Genomic DNA, 24,428 nt, shown 5'->3' on the forward strand with positions numbered 1-24,428 from the left:
ATGGGGAGACCCGTATTTCCCTAATAAACAATAAGATAGACCAGCACATCTGTGGTCCTTGTTAATATTCCCATTCTTTCTTTCCTCTGTCCCTGTATTAACACAACGGCTCTTTTAAGAGCCAACCTTACCTCACAACTTTTTTTTAATTTTTTTAATTAATTTTTTTAATTTAAAAAAAAAAAAAAAATTCACCCTACAAGGTCCTTGAGGAAGTACAACGGAAATGAGAAAAGCAGAGAGAGGAGAAGTGAAAAAAAGGGAGCATGAAACTAAATGTGTGATAAATACAGAAATTTCACACTTACCTGACCAACAAAATAACTTATTTATTAATAAATGGTTTATTTAAATTGCTAGAAAAAAGGTTTATTTTTTTCCTAAATTTTCTTTCTCAATCTGAAAAAAAAGAAAAAAGTATTAATATTTAATAATACATTTTAGAATACAGTACACATATTTTCATATTTAAAATACAATTTTTTGCCCTTTTTTTGCTGTTTTCAGAATATATTGCATTTCACTGTAAATCGTGAAAGCAATTGCATTCATCACTTAACAGCGCGCAAAGAGCTGTACACCTCTCTCCTCTCACCAGAACCAGTAAATGGCAATGTTTCCCTCTCTTTTTTCACACATATACATGTTAATTACAAATCTCAGTGCTTCCCACATTTTTTCAAATGAAATCACACATTTCTATTGGTTGAAAACTTCAACCCTTTTCTAAATGAACCCTTCCCCCAACTTGACTTCTGCCTGCTACCATAGCAACAGCTCATGGAACACTGGTGTGAGCAGAGAGGTCAGAAGTTCAGCACACATTGTTTCTATTCCAAAGAGCAAGAGTGCTTCACCTGTCAAACCTAACAGCAAATCCAAATTAATCTTCTGTGGGAACACAATTTTCTGAACCAATACAACACATGCTTCTGAAAATGTACACATACAGCCTAGTTTTAACTGTAAAATGGTTTGAATCAGCCAATGAGTTCTTTTTATTAAAAAAAAATATGTATGCCTCCATTTTACAACTGTCTTTCATTTCATATTGCCATCCTACTGAAAGACACCTCCTGAGTGCATCCAGATCTCCTTGAAAGATGTTCACAGTGTGGATTGTAGGTCACAGCTATGTCTTCTGGAGTGAAAAGTATGCAGAAAAAAAGAGGTATGGTGAGAGACCTTGCTTTGGCAAATGTAGACATTAAATGGATTGGTCAGAGAGGGTTAAAGTGGCACCAATTAATGCCTTCGGTGAAAACCTTTCTACATCTCCCACAGCCTAACCTTATTATTGTGCACTGTGGTGGAAATGACCTAGGCACTTTAACTGGGGTAGGTCTGGAAATGCTTGTTAAGGACACCTTTGTGCAATTAATGTCGCTTTTTCCTCAATCTGCCTTTGTATATTCTAATATATGCCAAAGACAAAAGTGGAACTGGTCCAACCAATTTTGTCCACAGATTGACAAAGCAAGAAAGCACGTCAACAAATCTATTTCTGCTTTCGTCAGAGACTATGGTATGGGTTCTATATACCACAACAACTTGCGTTACAACATGCAAGGCATTTATAGAGGAGACGGTGTACATTTCACTGATGAAGGCAACAGAGTCTTCCTCTTGAACTTTAGACTCTGCATCGGTACTTACTTGTAGGTACCACAAAAAAACACTTCATAAACACAACAGCTCTTTTTAGAGCCCCCTAATATCTAAACACTTAAATTTGATTTTTACTTCTACTTTTTTTATTGTTTTGTTTCTGCCGTGCGCTTTTAGTAAGCTTACCGTACGCGCACCCCGCGATTTAAAAAAAATAAATTTATATGTATTTTTCATACTTTTGGGACCTTCTTGGACCCCCTGACAAACGCTAGAGGGTCTGCAACTCTCTTCGTTGCCCCCTTTTCACGTTCTCCACCTTCCTGATTTCGACCGATTCGAATGTTTACAGTCATGTAACCACCAATCAGAATTAAGCTTGCGCACGTCAGCTTACCGTACGCGCTCGGAGCGCGCCTATAGATATATATATATTGATTTAAATGCTATTTTCTCAGGAAATACTGACCAGATTTACACCAGACCTGCAAAAGGCACATCCCTGACCTGAGGACTACCTCTCTGCCAAATTTCAAGAAATTCTGTTCAGCCGTTCGGGCTGTAGCTTGGACTAAAGGTCCCATGGAAAAATGCATGGGGAAAACACGTTTTGGGACCCCCCTTTTTCTCAGCCCCTGCTTGACGAATCCCCCCGAGACTTTCAGGGTAGAAGCGGAGCGGAGCGCCCCACCTATTTTGAAAATTTCGCGAGGATTCGTCAATCGGCGCCAAAGTTATTCAAAATAGAATGTTGCGGATTTCCTATGGAAACACGGTCCTAACTATAACTATCTACTGGCAACCGCCAGTAGATAATATATATATATATATATATATTCACTTAAAAAACCATAGGTTTCACACATGTTATAGTTAGGTTGACATTTCACTCGTAAAAAAACGCAATCCACTGCTCATGACGTCACATATTACATCACTCATGACATGGTCAGTGGCATCACTCATGACATCACTGATGACATCATCCTTGTGATAGTGGCGGTCGCGCGAGTTATAGTTATCTTAACTAACTATAACGGGGGAATTTCATTGGTTTTTTACGAGTGAAATGTCCACCTAACTATAACATGTGTGAAACCTATGGTTTTTTAAGTGAATTTGCAAGGTTTTTTAAATGCTAATTCCTAACTATAACGTGTGTGAAACCTATGGTTTTTTAAGTGAATTTGTACGTTTTTTTAAATGCTAAGTTATGTATGTATTATTTATTTATTTTTTTAAGGTTCTTCACCGTGCGCGCACCATGCGCGCACCCCGCGATTTTTGCAAAAATAAAATGTTTTTTCACCCTTCGGGGTCCTTTAGGGACCCTTTGACAAAGGCTAGGGGGTCAGGAACTCTCTACCCTGCCCCCTTTTCACGTTCGCCACCTCTCTTTTTCACTCTCGCACCCAAAACAAACAAAATGACGGCTGACACTTCCTGATTTCGACCGATTCGAACGTTGACTGACATGTAACCACCAATCAGAATTACGCTCGCGCACATTAGGGTTAGAACAAAAATAAACTTGAAACTGAACTATATATGTAAATGCACAAATTAAAAAGAATCTAATAATTATAAACGTTTCAAAAACAAAATATATTAATAATATCAATTCCTTTCACCCATAAATATAATAGTATGATAATAAAACACAAAAAACATATTGACTCCAAGTAATATGAACATTAAAAAAAAAAAAAAAAAAAAAAAAAAGTATTTAATATAAAAATTAAATTATAAAAAATATATTTAATCAATATTAGAAAAGGACTCTGGAAATATTTGATATACTATTGCCACTCAAGCTTAAACAAGAGTAGGAAAAGTGTTGAACTTCGAAGGGGTTACATTTACTATTACCACTCCAATCTAAACAACAGTAGGGACAGTGTTGGACCTTGGAGAGGTTAGATTTACTATTCCTACTCCAGTTAATCAACTGCAGGGAAAGTGATGGACTTCATAGGGGTTATGTTTACTATTCCCACTCCAGTCTTAGCAACAGTGTTGAAAGCATTGGATTTTAGAGTGTTGAGATTTACTATTCCCATTCCAGTTTAAGCAACAGAAGCGAAAACTTTGGAGTTCAGAGGAGCAGGATTTACTATTCTCTCTCATCTAAACAACAGATGGGAAAAAGTTGGACTTTGAAGTGAACACATTTGCTATTCCCTCTCCAGTTTAAGCAACAGCAGGGAAAGTGGTAGACTTTGAAGGGGTTACATTTACTAACCCACTCAAGTCCAAGGAACAGTAGGGAAAGTATTGGACTTCAGAAGAGTTGATTTACTATTCCCGCTCCAGTCTAAGCAACATTAGGGAAAGAGTTTGAGTTCAAAAAGATTATATCACAAGTCCTATTAATCTTAGTAAACCTTTTCCAGCACTTAATATAAAATATTATTACTTTTCAGTATACAGGAATTAATATTTATATATTTTAAGAAAAATAAAAACAATTTTAATTATAAAGGAAACAATAAAAGTACATGTAATATTATCAGCTTCCCAAATTAACAGAAAAATTAACAATTATGAAATCATTACAAATACATTTTCAAATTACAAATATAAGTTATGCATAATGAATTACCAATTATACATAATTAATTACCAATTAATGAATTACATATACATATCGAATAATGTGAAAAATATTATATATTTATTTTTTCCCACCCACTCACCTAAATAAAATAACATAGCATTAGAAATTACATGTGTAATAAAAATATTAAAACTAAAAAATATTAAAAGGAATAAAACAGTGCAACAATTACACAATGATTATTAAATTGAGTATTTTGTATATTCATAAAATATTTAATTATAAAAATAGCACTAAATTAAAATATACTTGATTCAATTTAACTTCCCGCCCTACTCCCCTATAAACCCAGCAACCCAGAACTAAAATATTTATTTAAATAAATCATCATTAAACTATTTACATAAATAACAATCTATTAGATAATTAATTAACAAATATAAACTGATTAACAATAATTTGTCATTATTCATAGCTTAATTTATTTCCTGTCCTAAATCCCTCTAAAACCAACAACCTGCTACTAAAATTTAACTTACTCTTACTTTTATTAAAACTAAAATAAATGTTTTAATTTCAATTGAAATATAAATGAACATATAACACTTAACAATCACCCATTTAATACTATATAAAAAATTTATTAACAGAAAACACATTAAAATTATATTTAAAAAACATTCTAAATTAAATAACATCCCACCCTATCGCCTACAAACCCAACAACACCCATGACGCTATAAATTAAGAATGTCATTTAAAAAAAAATAATTCTAAATCATTTAGGATCTGATTACGACTTTGGCGGTTTGTGCCGGTTTGTGCCTGTACAGCACCACCAAAGCCGTGCATGGTCTGCCCACCAGATTACAAGGTCAGCTTGGGTCTGGTGGGCTTTTCTTTTGCCATTCCCATGGTGGTGCCCTGAAGAAGGGCACTGCAATGGACGGGGAACGTAAAAGCAGTTCCAGCAGTGCATGAACGGTGAAGTCCAAGCTGTGCTGGAAATTGGGGTGTATGCAAACAGGGGGTCACATGTTGTGCCCCCTGAATACATTCCCATGGTGGCGGTGGCATGGGGGCCATATAGGGTCCTCTTTGTTTCTACACCACATCCTTTTCATGGTGGACTAACCAACATAAAAGGACTGGGGGGTTGGAAATTCATAATATGCTTGGTGGACCACGGTGGTCCCATGTTGCATATTGCATTCCCCTGTCAGCTGTGCCACCACCAGAGAACGGTGGTACCCTGGCGCAGCCGGTGCAGCGGTGCAGCAGTGGCAGTCCGAATAGCTGCTTCAGAAAGCGGTGGCCGCAGTACCGCCACTGCAAGTCTGGTGGTCAAAGACCACCAGACTCGTAATTTGCCCCCTAAACTTACAAACTATTTTTGTACAATTAATAACAGTTATACCAACAATTCTAGCACTTAAAATTAATATATTAACTAAAACATATTACAATTATTAAAAAACAATATTTTTACTACTATAATACTGAAAATTATATTCCGCACAGCAGTATTCTTGAATCTATGTTATTTATTAAAAAACAATATTCTTGACAGCTAAATTCTATAGTTCAATATTTGTGAGTCACAATATTTTTCTTCCCATATTAATGTTTTCTGAAATTTTGTCACAAGTATCAAGTGGAGAGTGGATCACTAGTCCCAAAAGAACCAGGTTGTGCAAAGTCAGTACTTGGTACTGTTAAGAAACCCTCATTCACGTTTTCCATAGATTGAATAAAGCGGTATATTTTGATTCTCCGCTCTGTTGTTATCAACGTGACAGCATCATCATTGGGTTAATGCAATGCTACCTCCGCCCAGAGGTCGTCCCACTGGTTGTTTCAGTAGTGATCGTAGAAAGAAAAAAGAAAAGCGTGGGTTTTCAGTGCAGTGACGTGAAGTGAAAAAATGATAATTGTTAAAAAATATCGTAGAGCCAGTGAATGTCTTTAATTAAACTGGGTTCGAGATAGTATTAAAAGTTACTCGGTGTGCACTCCAAGACTAGTTATGGTCTAGTGCACTATAAAAATGGTGTCCATAAAAAGGTCGACATGTTTCAGCCCTTTAAATGCCCCGAAGGGTCAAGTGGGCTTTCTTCAGGACCTAACAAAGTGAATGGGACACTAGTCTTCAAGGGGTCTCCAGTGAAAAGATGGGATGGGACGTTTATTATCCCATATATGTATGTTTAATTTGAACCTATATTAATCATGAGAAAAAAACATAGGGTGGGGTAGGGAGGAAGGTAGAGGGAAATAACAGAAAACAAGCCATGTTAGATTTTTAAGAAACACGTGCTAAATAAAATGCAAACAATACTGGTTGCGTCAGTTATTATAACAGCTAAAAAATGGCAGTTCTTCCGAAGTGAGTGGCTATCACTTTAAAACCACTGTTTATGGCAAAATTGGTCCCTCCTTCCAGCAAGAACACAACCGACACGATATCCATTTTGTCATATGTTAAAAAACCACTTATGGGAAGCAATTCTGAGGAATAAGGCGATAACAAAAGACATGCACCGGAGTGCATGTACTGTCAGCCCCGTGGTATTGTTACTTAGACACAGGCAGAAAAGTTTCTATGCCAAAAACAGTCAACATAAACATTTCTTATTCATGTTGCTTAATGAACTTCATTTTGTATAAAAGCTTGTTGGTAGCACCGGGTCACAACGAGTACACTATATAGATATACTCATGTGCAGCGTCAAAGAGGAAGCGCACTGAGTTAGCATACTTGTGTACTATTAGTCCTAAAGGAGTTCGAGTGATACAGTGTGCGTATGTTAATACCCATTTAGGAAACAAAGCGGGGACAGTGAAATTATGTTGAGAGAAACACCAGCATATGTTTAAGCTACGTGTGTTAAGATGCGTAGTGGGTGGGTCGCGCCTTCAAAGGACTTAATGCCAGAGCGATTAATATAATTGAAGCTTAGCTGCCAATTCGTACACATTGGGAGGCCAGAAGAAGGAAAACGCGCGTTACGTAAAAATACAAGGCATGCACGGGAAGGAATTAGGATCACGGTCATACCTGGTATCCCTTGTTGTGGGCTACAGCGGGTACTTAAGGAGGTCGCTCACGCTCTTTAAGTGGTGGAAAGGAGGAGAAAAGAGAGTACATAAAGAGCGCCTTTACAAAATACGTTACGGTTTAAAGTGTGGCCTCTTCCTCCTTATACCTCTTCGGCGTGGGTACGTGACCAGTGCTGACTCTGCCTTCTTAGACCCGGTAATAATGCGGGTACCTGTGTAGCAAGGATTTTAAAGGAAACGAAGGAGACATAGAGGAAGAAAGCGGACTTGTAGTGGGTCACTGTCTGTCCAATAGGGAAAAGGAAGAGTACATCAACACAAGTTTGTCTTGTTTTCAAAACAAAGTGATATTATAAATAAAGTATCATTGGCACAATCGTTTCTTAATGCTTTGTCATAAAAGAGAAGGATCAGAGGTGTTTATATGTTATTCTCAACGGCAGAACGGAACATTGCAAATTTAAGATTAAGCATTCCTGAGGGCTAGAAGTCACTATCTGCCCAAAAGGGGAAAAAGAAAGGTATATCTGCATTAGTGTGTTTTGTTCCCAAATCAAAGTACTGTTACGAATGAAGTGTCTTTAGCCAAGTTGTTTCGCAATGCTTCGTCACGAAGAAGGAGAGTCAGGAGTATTAATACGTTAGTCTAAGCAGCATGATGGAACATTGCAAATTTAAGATTGTAAAAAACATTGCAAATTTAAGTTTGTTAAGAAAACACTGTAAATTTAAGATTGTTAAAAAACAATGTCTGCCCAACGAAGAAGAGAAGAAAATGTCTAACATGTATAACTAACGTACATACCAAGATGCCAAATATCAATAAAGTTACATTGACACAGTTGTCTCAAGAAAGATACTGAGAGAGAGAAAAAACACAGTATATCAATCCAATTAGTTCTTAATACTGAGCCATGGAATATTATCGTTCAGTCCTTGTATGTGTGTTTGAAGACGGTAGACCCATCTTTGTTCTTTTTCGAACAGTATTTTTTCAGCATTGAAGTTCTTGACGGTTAGGGTCTCTAGGATAACCCATTGTAGGTCATTGACAGTATGTCCTCTCTCCAGAAAATGACTGCTCATCTTGGTGGTGCTCTTCTTGCACTTGACGTTGCTCCTGTGCTCACAAAGTCTCTGTTTGACTTTGCGACACGTCATTCCGATATAGCGTAAATCGCAAGGACAAGTAATCATGTAGATGACATGGGTAGTATTACAGTTAGTGTGAGATCTGATTGTCCATTTTAAATTAGGCGACAGTTGCAGTGTCTTAGTCGCCTGAAATTTTGACCATAATAGTTTGTCCAAACACTTAGGTGGCAATTCGGATCCTGGAGAAACCGGGTATGAACCATCGGTCGGAGGGTTTTCTCCGTCCGACTCGTACCCGGTTGTAAAACTTTACAAACATGCAAGTACGATTCGCACGGAAACACTATTTCCGTACGATTCGTACAAAACACCAACCGAGGAAAATAAACATACAAATGACATCCAGAAAAGCGCCGACGTGACGTCGGGACGCATGCAGCCTGCGTTCCACGAACCAGGAAGTACGATTTGCACCGACGTCATCCCGCACGGAGAATATTTTCCGGCAGCCAAAAACTGCCGAGAAATCAGGACGACGCGCACAAGGAGCACCTGTACGCGATGGACAGACATGGACCCGAACCTACGTGTCATCCCGGCCCTCATAGCAGTCGACCTCCTCTACAGGTACTGACGCAGACGCCGCAGAAGGTCAGAACAACACCCAGGGGCAAAGGGGGGGGGGCAGGACACAAAACCCCCACCCAAATCACACAGCACACATGCCCTGGACATACCTGTCCTCCAGGCCATGGTCACTTCGAGGGGGTGGGGGCGTGTCCAGCAACGCCAGCGTCCGCCACAACGGAAGTGGGCGACGACGCGAACCGGCAACACAACAATACAGGTACGTACCGTACCCACGCCTTAAGAGCGTGGGTACGAGTCGTACCACGCCCACACCCACGTCACCGCAACAATGGCGGTACGGCCCGTACCCATGTGCGAAAGGCCTGGGTACGGGCCGCACAAGCATTCCACAGCGTGGGCACGGGTACGTATGGACCGTACCCCCACCTGCGTATGTATGGAGCGTACCCCCACCCCAACAGTGTATGTACGGACCATACCCTCACCCGCGTATGTATGGAGGGTACCCCCACCCCAACAGTGTATGTATGGACCGTACCCTCACCCGCGTATGTATGGAGCGTACCCCCACCCCAACAGTGTATGTACGGACCGTACCCCCACCCGCGTATGTATGGAGCGTACCCCCACCCCAACAGTGTATGTACGGACCGTACCCCCCCCGTGTATGTATGGAGCGTACCCCCACCCCAACAGTGTATGTACGGACCGTACCCTCACCCGCGTATGTATGGAGCGTACCCCCACCCCAACAGTGTATGTATGGACCGTACCCACACCCGCGTATGTATGGAGCGTACACCCACCCCAACAGTGTATGTACGGACCGTACCCTCACCCGCATATGTATGGAGCGTACCCCCAACCCAACAGTGTATGTACGGACCGTACCCCCACCCGCATATGTATGGAGCGTACCCCCACCCAAACAGTGTATGTACGGACCGTACCCCCACCCGTGTATGTATGGAGCGTACCCCCACCCCAACAGTGTATGTACGGACCGTACCCCCACCCGTGTATGTATGGAGCGTACCCCCACCCCAACAGTGTATGTACGGACCGTACCCTCACCCGCGTATGTATGGAGCGTACCCCCACCCCAACAGTGTATGTACGGACCGTACCCACACCCGCGTATGTATGGAGCGTACACCCACCCCAACAGTGTATGTACGGACCGTACCCTTACCGGCGTATGTATGGAGCGTACCCCCACCCCAACAGTGTATGTACGGACCGTACCCCCACCTGCGTATGTATGGAGCATACCCCCACCCCAACAGTGTATGTACGGACTGTACCCCCACCCGTGTATGTATGGAGCGTACCCCCACCACAACAGTGTATGTACGGACCGTACCCCCACCCGTGTATGTATGGAGCGTACATGGCCAGACGCAGGAGGGGTGGGTGCAGAGTCCTCCCAGCAGTGCCCAGACGCAGGAGGGGTGGGTGCCTATCACTCCCAGCCTTGCCCAGACACAGGAGGGGTGTGTGCAGAGTCCTCCCAGCAGTGCCCAGACGCAGGAGGGGTGGGTGCCTATCACTCCCAGCAGTGCCCAGAGGCAGGAGGGGTGGGTGTAGTGTCCTCCCAGCAGTGCCCAGACGCAGGAGGGGTGGGTGTAGTGTCCTCCCAGCAGTGCCCAGACACAGGAGGGGTGGGTGTAGAGTCCTCCCAGCAGTGCCCAGACGCAGGAGGGGTGGATGTAGTGCCCTCCCAGCAGTGCCCAGACGCAGGAGGGGAGGGTGTAGAGTCCTCCTAGCAGTGCCCAGATGCAGGAGGGGTGGGTGCAGAGTCCTCCCAGCAGTGCCCAGACACAGGAGGGGTGGGTGTAGTGTCCTCCCAGCAGTGCCCAGACACAGGAGGGGAGGGTGTAGAGTCCTCCCAGCAGTGCCCAGACACAGGAGGGGTGGGTGCAGAGTCCTCCCAGCAGTGCCCAGACACAGGAGGGGTGGGTGCAGAGTCCTCCCAGCAGTGCCCAGACACAGGAGGGGTGGGTGCAGAGTCCTCCCAGCAGTGCCCAGACACAGGAGGGGTGGGTGCAGAGTCCTCCCAGCAGTGCCCAGACACAGGAGGGGTGGGCGCAGAATCCTCCCAGCAGTGCCCAGACACAGGAGGGGTGGGTGCAGAGTCCTCCCAGCAGTGCCCATGGAACGCAAAGGGTGGAGTACCCACAGATACAATGCCCACAAATGTCGGTCAGGTGCACAAAGACCCTGCAGTACACGTACCTTATGTGTGCGAGGCTGGGAGTACACAGATGCATAGCGCCTAAAAGAGAACATGTCCACATGAAGTCATGTCAACAGTCTACATACACAAGTACAGTGACCACCAAGGATGCCACGAATGATGCAGGTGGAGACATCGCTCAGCATGCATGTGCAAAGTTGAAGGAGTCCGTCACACACCCAGCTGATGTAGACACAGCTCAGCACCACATATTGGAAACACCCTGCAGGGAAGATGTCAGGTTACACAGAGGAAGGAACACACCTTGGGACGATGTCACCATGCAGTAACTGCTTACATGAACAAATTAATTTAGCCAACAGCTTGTGATGGCACACAGATACCAGGGTCCACCCTATGACCAGCACAAGACTACATTTCCCACACACCCAACACATTATCACCACCCAAAATCATGGAGCAGGTCCACCAACAGCAATACCAGATAAACAGTAGTGTTCCATGGAAAAAACAAATTGCTTTATTCAGCAGGATGTAAATAATAATCATCATAAATGTCAATATATACAAGGCCCATAGGGCATTCCATGACTCAAATCCGGATGGGGGACACAGTGGGACGTGTGTCCCCTAGCTTGCCTGAACATTCAGACTCCTTTGTCTTCCACAGGGGGGGGCATCATGTTGGGGGGAAGGACCAGGCACCGCAGGGACAGGAGGGGCAAGGGTAGGTGTTGTGGGTGCAGGGACGGACGACTCCAACACAGGGGGTGGGGCAGCGCCAAAGGTGGATTGGAGCACGGCGCTGCACACTACTGCCAGGTCGGCCAGCGTCTCCCCTGCTCCCGAAGGAACCACAGGCCCCAAGGAGGAGGGGCAGGGTCACAGGGATGGGTCGCAGTGCTACCCGGGGAGGGTGTGGACAGGGGGGGGACTCAACCACCCTGACCGGGGACTCCTTTGACCGCTTGCAGGGTGGTGTCACTGTGGGGCTCAGGGACAGAGCGGCCATGAAGGAGTATTTGCTGGATTTGTGGCCAAGAGAGCTGAGGGGAGTGGATTTGGAGGGAGTGGATTTTGCAGAATGTGGACTCCCACTCTGGCTGCGTGTCTTACGTTTGCCCCCCGACCCAGTGGGTGTGCCTACTTCACCCTGTGTGTGCATGCCAGGAAGTGTGCGCTTGTCCTTCCCTGCTGGTGTGGTGCCTGTGTCTGGTGGGGTGTGTTCATGCTGACGTCTGGGTGTACGTGGGACAGGCATGGGAGTGGGAAGTGTGGATGGGGCATGGGTAGGGGGTGGGACGAAGTGCTGCAGAAGACCCACTGCTGCAGTCAGTGTCGATTCAATAGACCGCAGCAAGTTGCGTTGGTCAGCCTGCGATGCTGAAATGCCCTCCAAGTATGCCTCCATGTTGTTGAGCACTCGGCTGTGGCCATGGAGGACATTAAGCATCGCAGCCTGACCAACCTGCAACTGCCGCAGGATGTCCACAGACTCGGCATTGGCAGCAGCAGTGGAGACAGGGGCAGGGGGTGCGGTGCCTGGCAGGAAGGAGACACGTGGTGACCTAGCACGCCGGGAAGGGACACGAGCAAGTGGGAGGCCGGTGATGGCAATGAAGGGGGCGGGGAGAGATGTTGTGCTGCTGTCAGCTGTTGGAGCAGCCTCCGCCCCCTCGGAGAGCTCAGCCTCGGACCCGTCAGCTTCATATTCTGTGGTGGCAGTGGACAGGTCCTCCGGCTCACTCCCCCCGGCCTCAGTTCCACTCGATGTGCCAGCTAAGATGTCACTGCTGGCACTGGTGCTCGGTCCCTCCGCACGGTCCGTGCCGGTGTCTCCATCCCTGTCCCCCGACGATGCTGTGGGCAAGGTGAATAAACAGGAATTAATCAGACACCTGTATACATATGTCACATGAGTCAAATCTACATAGGTTACAGTGCATAGCCTGAAAAGAAAGATGAGTAACATCTACAACACAAGGTACATATATAGGCCCTGCAACACACAGTTGGTTCACCCACCATGCCACTGAGAAACTATGGAGAGCATGACACATTTGCAAATGACATGATATGGATTTGGACAGAGGAGCCAGGCTCTGGGGACAATCCAGCACTGCATCTGCACCACACAGCGTTGCCGTAACTAGGGATGAGCAGGGACCATCTCCATGAACTTGAGGCACATGCTGCAAAGGTAATACTTCAAGAGATGCCCAACATGAATGGGTCACTGCACCTTGAGTGTATGTCCAGACAAACATCACACACTGGCCAGACCGAGCAATGAGATTTCAGGTGTCGACATGTAGGCCTTGCCCGCACCAACCACCCCCTACATGAGACAATTTGATGAGACACAGGAAGCACTTGCATCTCTTAGTCTGGGAGAAATACACATGGGCTGTAAGAAACCCATATTGGGCCCAAAATACCCCATGTGCGCCTGTACAACGATCTCATTTACAAATGGCCATCATCAGATAATTGTAACAAGACACACAGGCACTGGCCACCGTGAGTATGAACGAGGAAAATTAGGTCAGGCTGTATAGTGGACACTTGTAGAACACGTTACACAAATATACATGGTGCCAGGGGACAATGGCACAGAGCACATCCTATGCTGTAGACACTGAGAGTGTCCACATATTGTGATGACACACCTGATACCTAGCAAAATATGCCCCAGGGGACAGTAGTGGCCACAATATTCCATGGTCCTGAATGGTAATGACTGCAACACAGGCCACCATCCCTGCACTCTGCGTATCGCACACTCATGCACATCATGTCACAGGCCACAACATAGGACATGCTTGCTGTAAGGCATTACACTTCAGAGACATACTCCTATGTCTGGACTCAGCATCAGTGCCAATTGACATGGACCCCACAAGTACTGAACTGGACAGGGCACAGGCAAGGTCCCAAAACCTGTTACACACCACCCCCACACATGATGCTGCAATCATTGGTCACGTGGATAAACTGCCAGCCCAGATGACCTTGTGAAAGAGTGACTACACACAGACCAGGGAACACATGGCAAGGAGGGGAAGGGAGGAAGGACAGCACCGCTATACTGTGGGTGACAGGACCTGCACCGCACATTTAAACACTGGCAGTGTATCCATGCAACTGCGCACTTACAAATGCTGGTGACACACAACAAACACACATGTACCTACCCCCTTCCTGCTGCTGCTTCTCCCGTAAGCGCCTGTCCATGTCAGGAAAGACCACCGCCAGCACACGCTTGTGGATGTGGGTCAGACGGCGATGGTTCTTAGGACCCACAGGTGATTCCCCCAGCAGGACCCATGCGATCCTCCGCGTCCAGCACCGGATATCCTGCTAGCATTTTCTCACCTGGGCCAGGCGCCGCTTGCGACCATCCGTCCTCCTCACGGCACTGACGGCGTCCCTCCAGATCTGCTCCTTGGCAGAGGCGCCTACCTGTGGGGTTGAAAAAGTGAGACTACATCAATACACCTGCCACATGTCACAGAGACACACATTAGAACAATTTTGCTGGTTTCAACAAAGCATAGTATGCAGCCAAAGCATTGCACCTTTGACATAGGGACATTTTTCTCTGTGTAAGGGCAAATGCACCACTTGCCATTGAAAGTACACAGGTGGCATGAGGGGTACGACACAATAAATGATCCAGACTCACACTGTGCATCAGAAGGTACACCAGGATTATGTGCAGCACCTCAAAGCAGTCACATGCCACAGGCCACTGACGCTACCTCAGCAGAGTACACAGACACACACAGGCACAGGACATTCACCTGCCATTGCCAACTGCAGCTACAAACCTCACTCTGCACATGTGCCACTAGACTGGGGGAGCTCACAGGTGTGGGGCTGGCTCTGCACGTCAGACACTCAGCACTGCTCCCTGCTCACATCAGATGGGCAGGGTATATCCATCCCTCATGCAGCTGGGGTGCTACACTCCACATATGCACCCACCCACATGACAGGGGACTTACACACACACCGATGTCCAGGGTACGAACACATCATGTGGACACTCTCAGCACAGGTACACTGAACAAACACACATCCGTGGGTACAGTCACCTGTCACACTGGGGTGACCACAGAATCACATGAGGACTGTAGAAGCAACATTCCCAGGAGGATTAGACAGGCAGAATGTGGCACGCACCATGCAGTGATTGTCACAGTAAACACAATGCAAGTGAGGACGGCAGACATGCACCACAGCATGATCTGGATGGGAGACATTAGGCATTCCCCCCTGGGACCCACCCCACAGTACAATGCATGTGTGTCACACCTGGACACAATGCCAGAAGTCACAGTCACAAAAAAAGGCCACAGTCTGTGCTAGTGGACTCAGCACTCACCTGAAACCCTGGTCCGCCATACAGCATGGGGTACTGTGGGAGGATGACATACAGCAATGCCACATTCTCCTCCAGGGTGAAAGGCTGGGCCCTCTCCACAGACCTTGACATGGTGCCAGGGAATCACGAGCAGCAGCAGTGTTGTGGAATCAAAAGATGTGCAGGCAAGTGCTCTCTCATGGGACCTGGCTGCCTTATATCTGCCTTGCTGGCCTGTTTCATGCACAGGAGTACAGAGTGATTGGTCACTCACATTTGCATCCTATGTTTCCTCCTATCCATTTAAACCTAACCCTGTGAGGGGGTTAGATTTTTTTAGAATTCAGCATGATGTCATTTCAACAACAACTTTGCAACAAAGTAGATTATTTCAAACCGACTTTTGCAGGCCACCTCATTCAACAAATTCAAAGTTTAAACTCAGTCTCAATGGCAACCAGCATGCATCTCTGGCTTCATACTTGTCCCATATGTGTCCCCTATGTAATTTGGAGATTCACACACAGGTATGGTGCGTTCCGGGGCCCTAGGGCACCCCAAATGCATAGCAACGGGCCGTACAGGCGTGTGTACGGTCTGTATCACTATGGGTACGCATACGCGAGCAAACCCATAGTGATACGGACCGTACACACGCATGTACGCTCATTATCACTATGGGTGTGCTCGCGTATGCGTACCCATAGAGATACGGACCGTACACATGCGTGTACGCTCACTATCACTATGGGTGTGCTTGCGTATGCGTACCCATAGTGATACGGACCGTACACACGCGTGTACGCTCACTATGGGTGTGCTCGCGTATGCGTACCCATAGTGATATGGACCGTACACACGCGTGTACGCTCACTATCACTATGGGTAGGCCTACGGCAGCACTCCCATAGTGATAGGGAACGTACACACGCCCTCAGAGCGAATGTACGGTGCCTTTCACACATAACAGTGGTGACAGGCAGCACACAGAAAGGAATAGAGCTGACATACTTGTCCATGGATGGCCATCAAGGCATTGTCTGTGCAGTACTACATGTGTGGGGCACAGGTGTGAAAGGCTGTGATGTGGCACATTACTCCTGAGTTGTGAAGGCAATAGATGTATGGTGAGATGTGTACAGATGTTATGTGGGATGGTGCACTATGTGCCAGACATGCCCTTCACTCCTTTGACATGTGTGCATGTCGTACAGAACACTTGAGATAAGCGTCACTGGCATGGCACAGTCAACAACACACGCAGGTGTCCCCTGATGCCCGCTACAGGGGTTACCACACCTGACATGTGACTACCCACGTTGCACGATGTGACTATGTCATGTATGTGTTGTGTGTTCCCATTAGCTTGATGTTGGTGTTCCCTCTAATGCATCTGCAGTTGCTGCAACCAACATGTGTCTGTGTGTAGATGGCCATGGCACACTGTTACGCACACCAGGCCACATGTGGTATCGGATGTAAGGTGTGTATGTATGCATGGGACACGGAGTAGCGTAACAAGGACCTGTCTGCATACTCTCAATGTATGTGTGATCAGTCATGACATGTACACCTTCATGGCAAGGTGTGTGGGCTGTCCTAGTGTTATGTCATGTGACCTGTGGCTCTAGTGTTCCGCTACCTGTCTCTGCAATCAACATCCTACATCTGCTGATATGTTGATGTATGTCACTCCTGTATTGCCTCTGGCTGTTCACTTACACTGGGACACAGCTAGTCCCATACCATGGGATGTGGAGGTTCACAATCCCTGTGTGTAGCTGGGTCTTGGTAGGAGTGTCACCTGGCAGCCATACGGGTCCAGGGCATGTAGCACATACCTGACTCCGTATGTAGCATATGTGTATTGACAGATTAACATTTGCTCAGTACATATAAATTGTTGTTGTGGTGCACTCACTCTTCCTTGTCACTTCCAAATTACTGCAGAGCGCCGCCTCTTCCCCGACCAATTCCGGACTTGGCTGACATGCGGGAGAATGACTGTATACGCTGCTACCGCTTCCCCCAACCGTTGATTGAGGAGTTGACGGCAAGGCTGACACCACACCTGCAACCGCTGCACAGGTATCCTACGGCACTGACACCCAAGCTGAAGGTAATGGCAGCCCTACATTTTTTTGCCACGGGTACCTTTCAATATACCATAGCTCATGTTGGTGGCATGACCCAGACCATGTTCAGCCGTGTGCTGCATGATTTTTTAGAGGCCATGTTGCTTCACCTGGATGAGTTTATCCATTTCCCAACTCCTGAACAGTTGACAGGTGTCAAGCGTGGATTCTATGCCCTGGGAGGGATGCCCCATGTCATTGGGTCCATAGATGGGACACATGTGGCTTTGGTACCACCACAGGCACAGGAGGTAGCGTACAGGAATCGCAAGCACTACCAATCCATCAATGCCCTTGTGGTCTGTCTGTCCAACATGGTGATTTCACATGTCTGTGCTCGTTTTCCAGGATCAGCACACGATGCCTACCTCATGAGGCATAGCAGGGTGCCTGAAATGATGACGCAGCTGCGCAACGAACGAGCATGTGTTGTTGGTGGGTACACTCTGTCTGTCCTGTATTTTGCGTAGACTTCCTGCCCGACTGCTTCTCCTGTCCTACTTTTGTCCATGTGGTTTCCATGTAGGGGACGCTGGCTATCCAACATGCCATGGCTGATCACACCTCTCCGCAACCCCCAGCACGCCGGCCCAGCTCCGCTACAACACCGCCCATGGCCGGACAAGGCGAGTGATAGAGAGGACATTTGGCCTCCTGAAGAGCCGATTCAGGTGCCTACACAAGACCGGCGGCGCCCTCCCATATGCCCCGGTGAAGGTCTGCAAAATCTTCATGGTCTGCTGCATGCTGCACAACATGGCAGTTGAGAAAGCTGTGCCACTCATCCTGGATCAAGATGATCAGGACCATCCACCCGTGGAGGACGAAGGGCTTGGCAATGGGGCTAGTGATGTGGAGGATGTGGAGCCGCAAGAGGACATCCGGAGTCGGCTCATACGCGACTTCTTTGCTTAGTGGTGAGTACCAGTGTCTGAGTGTGCACGCATTGGTCCTTGTGTGGCATGTGTTGCAATGTGTGTGTCCATCTGCATGTATGCCACGTGAGTCAGAGGTGTGTGTGGATGTGTCACTCGAGTGATGGTGCCAGTGATGAGTGTATTTCCGCAGTCATAATTGTGACCTAGCATGTTGTCATCCTTATATGTGTCGAGTACATGCACATGCAAGTGGATGAGCTTTTTGTGGCTGACTTCTTGTATGTCTCTCATCCCCAGGTACTTGCGCATGCCGTCTGCTGGTTGCATTGTTGTGGCACTGCTATTTCTCATGGACACGTCATCGTGTGCTGACTCAGCGTTACACGCACGGACAAGTTTGGAAGTCTCCTTAGGGTAAGGGATGCATCAGGGGTGTATTGGGTGTGGCAGTTGTTTATGATGTGTGCACACTGCCCCTGTCGATGTTTGGTTCCTCTGCAGACATGTCGCATCACCATGGGACACATGACATGTAGCTGGATTCACCTGAATAGATGGTCAGACTTGTTGACAGTCATCTGTAATGGGATAGTGGATTGTGATGAAGGCATCAATGTGTGTAACACTGCCCTCGGACACATACGGTTTGCATTGGCTTGACATGGTGTGGGACTTCCACATCAGAGGATCAATGGTGTATGGCAGCCTCTCTGTGAGCAGCAGGGGGTGTTTAGCTGTTACCCGACACTTGTGTGCCAGTTCCATGGATATCAAGCATTTGTGGTGCAGAAGGGGGGTGCCAGTGTTGGACCCACATGTTACTCCACATGACCTGTGTATGTGTACTCCGAGTTGCCTCGGCATTCCGGAATACATGACTAATAAAGGTGTCCCTATGCCTCCAAGGTGCCTCTTCTCAGTCAATGCTTGTGTGTTGCCACGGTGCATACGGCATGTCTGGCATGGTTCTCAGTGATAGTGGCTATGTGTCTATGTGTAGGGTAGCAAGATGCAAGCTGTTTGTCTGGGATTAGACTCTGTATTGTGCATGATGTCCATGACTGTGTGGGTATTGTGACATGTGCCATCTCCATGCATCCAACGTTGGCCAGGCCACCATTCTCTGCATCCACCTGACTCAAGCTTGCAGGACATGGTTCTACCACCTGTCTACACATACCTGGGTGCCCCCCAGGACACTCCACATGATCCCTGACCTCTGCGCATGACTGTTGCTGTACTCAATATGTCTGTCGGCACGGTTGTGCGGCCACCCCCTCAGCTGGTTGGGCCCATCACGGGTGTGTATGGTGCTCCATGTCTGTCTTGCCTAATACATTGTGACCCATGTGTGTCCTGTGCCAGACTCAGGCCACAGGGTATGGATGGTTGAAGTCATATGAGAACTCAGGCATGGTTAGACTTTACAAGACACATGTAATGTAATAATGCAAAATGTAGGCATCATCTCTTGATCGTGTAAGTTTTTATTTGTGTTGGGGTACGTGTTGGGGGGGGGTATGACAAGAGGGGCTTTTCGGGTGTGTGGAATCCAAAGTTCACTGGGGGAGTTGGTATCCTTGCCATTGGAAATCATCAGAGTCCATGCCACAGTGTTTGTCAACATTGGTCAGACAGTGACCAGCAAGTCCATGTGGCAGAGAATGTCATTTGCTGATGTGCTGCTGTTGGGCCAGTGGGCCAGGTGCCAGGCCAGGTGTCCTGGGAGATGGTGCTGTTGCGCCGACCCTCACGGTCTTTTCCGTGGACGACCCGCCCTCCTGCGGGAACCCTCAGAAGCAGGCCGTGACGATGCTTGGGATGCTCCGTCGGATGTATCCTCCTCCTCCTGATCCCTCCCTGTGGGTGGTGATGTTCTTCGCCTGGTGGCACAGGGAGGGTTTCCCATGTTGTCGGCTATCCGACGGAGTGAACGGTTAATTCCCGTGAGCACCATCACGAGCTCAGCCTGTCTGTCCTCCATCCGTCCTTGGTGTCACTGTTGACAGGCATGTTGCTCCGCATGTTGCTGGGCCTGCTGGGTCTTGATCTCCTCGAGGGTCCCCTTCATCTCGTTGAGGGTGGACACAACCTGGCTCATGCCCGTGGTGTCCTGCCGGTATGTGTCCAGGATGTTTCTTACATGGGAATATACCGGTTCTGCAGCCAACTGGTCAGGCTCGCGCCTCCGCCGTCCTCCACTCCCACCACCCCTGCCCACTTGCGCCTGGCCTGCCCTTGTGGGCACATCAGGTCTCCGGGACCCCTGAGGGGTGGCATTTGCGTTGTCGCCTGCCTCCTCCTGGGTGCCCGGTACACCGTGTCCCTCCTGGTCAGCCTGGCTGCGTTGTGGTGGTGGGGCAGGGATCCTGGGTGTCTCCTGGGATGTGGCAGGAGTGGGGGTGGTGGTTGGCCCAGTTGTACCTGACGCAGGTGCTGCAGGTGGTTGGACACCAGAGGGGCCAGGTTGGTCGGGGTCATCCACAGAGTGGTGAGAGTCGGCGCTGCCGGTGGGATCGTCATCCCGCAGAGACAGGTCCTGTGAGTCTTTCCCCCCAGTGTTGGGGGGTGATCCACGACGTTGACCTGTGTGTGAGAGAGACAATGTTATTTTTGTTCCATGCAACATCCATGTTTCATTCGTTTCAAAGTTGGCACTTTTCCTCTGGGTATTTGGATATGTCTTGCATTCCACTCACAGTGCACTTGTGCATGGGTATGTCTCTTGGCCACAGCTTTTGAGACTTTACCTATGTGTGACACAGTCTTACTTGCTGCGTCAATTGTGACTGCAGTCAGCAGTGGAGTGAGCAGGTGTGGCGAGCCATGCATTGGCGCCTTCCGTGTTGCACTGTACGTGGGCAAATGGAGTTGTTCCACACACTTATATAATGCAGGTAGCTGGCGTTGTGCTCGTGCACAGGTTGACACATGGCCCAGTGTTTTGCCATGGAGAAGAGAGGGGGATTCAGGCACTGGCCACCCTTGCCTACATGCACGCAGTCCACCTGCTGACAAGCAGACATTCCCACACCACCCAAGGCTGAATTGGTCTCCCTGTGTCTCCCTTTCTCACTCCCTGTCTGTCCCCCTCTCCCTCCCTCCCTGTGTCAGCCTCCTCCCTCTGTCCGTCTCCCTGTGTCTCCCTCCCTCTCTCTCCCCCTCTCCCTCCCTCTGTGTGTCACCCTCTGTCACCTCAGCCCAGCTTCCTAGGCACACACTGTTTGCAGATCTTTGAATGGCCCTTGGCTTGTTCATGTGAGTTTGTTTCTGATCTCCAGGCACCCATTGGGTGTAGTGTCTGTGTCTGCGCTGCTGCTGTGGTGGTGTGTGCTGCCACTCTTTCACAGTGTTGGCTGTTCATTAGCTGCTGTCATGTGCAAAAAGTGCCTTCACCCCCATGTCTTCATGCAAGGCGTCCGCCATTTGCAGGCAAGTCTTTCCTGTGTGGGGACACACTGTTTGTCTGGCTGTGACCTAGGCCATATGGGCTGAGGGCATTGCTGTCTGCTTCTGAGTTGCACTATGTGATTTTTGAGGCCCACACTCCCGCCATCCGGGTTACCGTGTCTTGTGTTGGTGTTTTCTGTGGCCTGTGACTTGGCATTGTCTAGCTGGGTGCATGGGGCATGGTGGCGCTAGTGGCATGTGCGTGTTTATGGAGTGTGGTTGAGTCATGCGATAGCTTTGGGGTGGTTGCGTGCATGATTGTGAGTTTGGTTGTGGATGACGTTCCCCCCATGTGAGGTGAGTTGTTTGTGTACTCACCAGGCTCTCGGAGTCCTTCTACTCCCTCCACTCCCACCAGCGGCAGCATGACCATCACCTTCTCCTCCCAGGGATGGTATTGTACGCGTCTGCGGGGCGGCCCTCCTCCAGTGGTGTTGGCGTGGTTGTGGTCGTCGGTCATTTTGCGGCGGACCGTCCTCCGCAGATCGTACCACCTGGCTTGGCACTCATGCCTGGTCCTTCTGGTGGACCCAACAGCATTCACAGCATCGACAATCGTCTGCCACATGGCTGTTTTTTCGGAAATGCTGGTCTGTCTGACCAATGTTCCAAAGAGGTGTGGCTCGACTCTGATGATTTCATCGACAAGGACCTCCAACTCTTGGCTAGTGAACTTTGGATTCTAGTTAGTGGGCATGGTGAGGGGTGTGGGTGTGGATGGTTGTGGGGGTGTGGATGTGGATGGTTGTGGGTGTGGTTGTGCAGGTGTGTGTGTGAATGTGATGAGGGGGTATTTGTGAAGGTGGTTGTGTGAAGGTGTGCAGGTGTGCAGGTGTAAGGTGTAGTGGAGGTTGTAGTATGGTGCAGTTGTTTCTCTGTGTGGTCTGGCAGCAGTGGGTCTGTTGCAAAGGATCATGGTTTGTGTGTGTTGGGCCTTTTTATTGGTCCATTGGTGGGTGTGGCTGTGTTTGAACTTTGGGTGGGTGTGTTATAAGGAGTGGTTGTGTTTTGGGCCTCTGTTTGGGAGTTTGGCAGTCGCAGGTCAGTGAATAGGTTGTATTTGTGCTTGTTGGACATGTTTTGTGGCTTTGTGCGATTCGAATGGAGTCTTATTGTGTTGTTTTGCTTTGTCCTGGTTGTGTATGTGTGTTTTTAGCGTCGGTATGGTGCGTACATCGTCCATTTTGTTGTACAGTGCTGTCCTTGTCTCTGGCTTGGTACGACTCGTACATGCGCGATGTTGGGTGAGGGTGCTGGTGTTGGGGCCTGGGGTGCGCTCCGTACTTAGACTGGTGGGGTGTGTGTTCGCTCCGTACATACACTGTTGGGGTGGGGGTGTGCTCCATACATACGCGGGTGGGGGTACGGTCCATACATACACTGTTGGGGTGGGGGTATGCTACATACATACGCGGGTGAGGGTACAGTCCGTACATACACTGTTGGGGTGGGGGTACGCTCCATACATACGCGGGTGAGGGTACGGTCCGTACATACACTGTTGGGGTGGGGGTACGCTCCATACATACGCTGGTGAGGGTACAGTCCGTACATACACTGTTGGGGTGGGTGTACGCTCCATACATACGCGGGTCTGGGTACGGTCCGTACATACACTGTTGGGGTGGGGGTACGCTCCATACATACGCGGGTGAGGGTACGGTCCGTACATACACTGTTGGGGTGGGGGTACGCTCCATACATACGCGGGTGGGGGTACGGTTCGTACATACACTGGTGTACATACACGGGTGGTGGTACGGTCCGTACATACACTGTTGGGGTGGGGGTACGCTCCATACATACGCGGGTGGGGGTATGGTCCGTACATCCACTGTTGGGGTGGGGGTACGCTCCATACATACGCGGCTGGGGGTACGGTCCGTACATCTACTGTTGGGGTGGGGGTACGCTCCATACATACGCGGGTGGGGGTACGGTTCGTACATACACTGGTGTACATACACGGGCAGGGGTACGGTCCGTACATACACTGTTGGGGTGGGGGTACGCTCCATACATACGCGGGTGGGGGTACGGTCCGTACATCCACTGTTGGGGTGGGGGTACGCTCCATACATACGCGGCTGGGGGTACGGTCCGTACATCCACTGTTGGGGTGGGGGTACACTCCATACATACACGGGTGGGTGTACGGTCCGTACGTATGGGGGTGTACATGCACGGGTGGGGGTTCGGCGCGTACATACGAGGGCTGGGGGGGTGGTTCGGCGCGTATATACGGGGGCTGGGGGGGGGTGTTCGGCGCGTATGCGGGCACATGTCTCCATGGTTGCTATGGGAGTTCGGTGCGGACGGTGTTTTTTCCATACGGTTGTAACATCGGACGCACGGGATGGATCGTACTTGCGCGGTCGGACTTCACTTTTCACATTTGTACGGTAAATCATCCGGGGACGTGTCGGACACATTTTCCGACCCGAGGACGTGTGGGGAATTATTCCCAATGCGATTCATATGGACTTTTTCC

The sequence above is a fragment of the Triturus cristatus genome, chromosome 5_1 (assembly GCF_964204655.1).
Source record: "Triturus cristatus chromosome 5_1, aTriCri1.1, whole genome shotgun sequence".
NCBI lineage: Eukaryota > Metazoa > Chordata > Amphibia > Caudata > Salamandridae > Triturus > Triturus cristatus.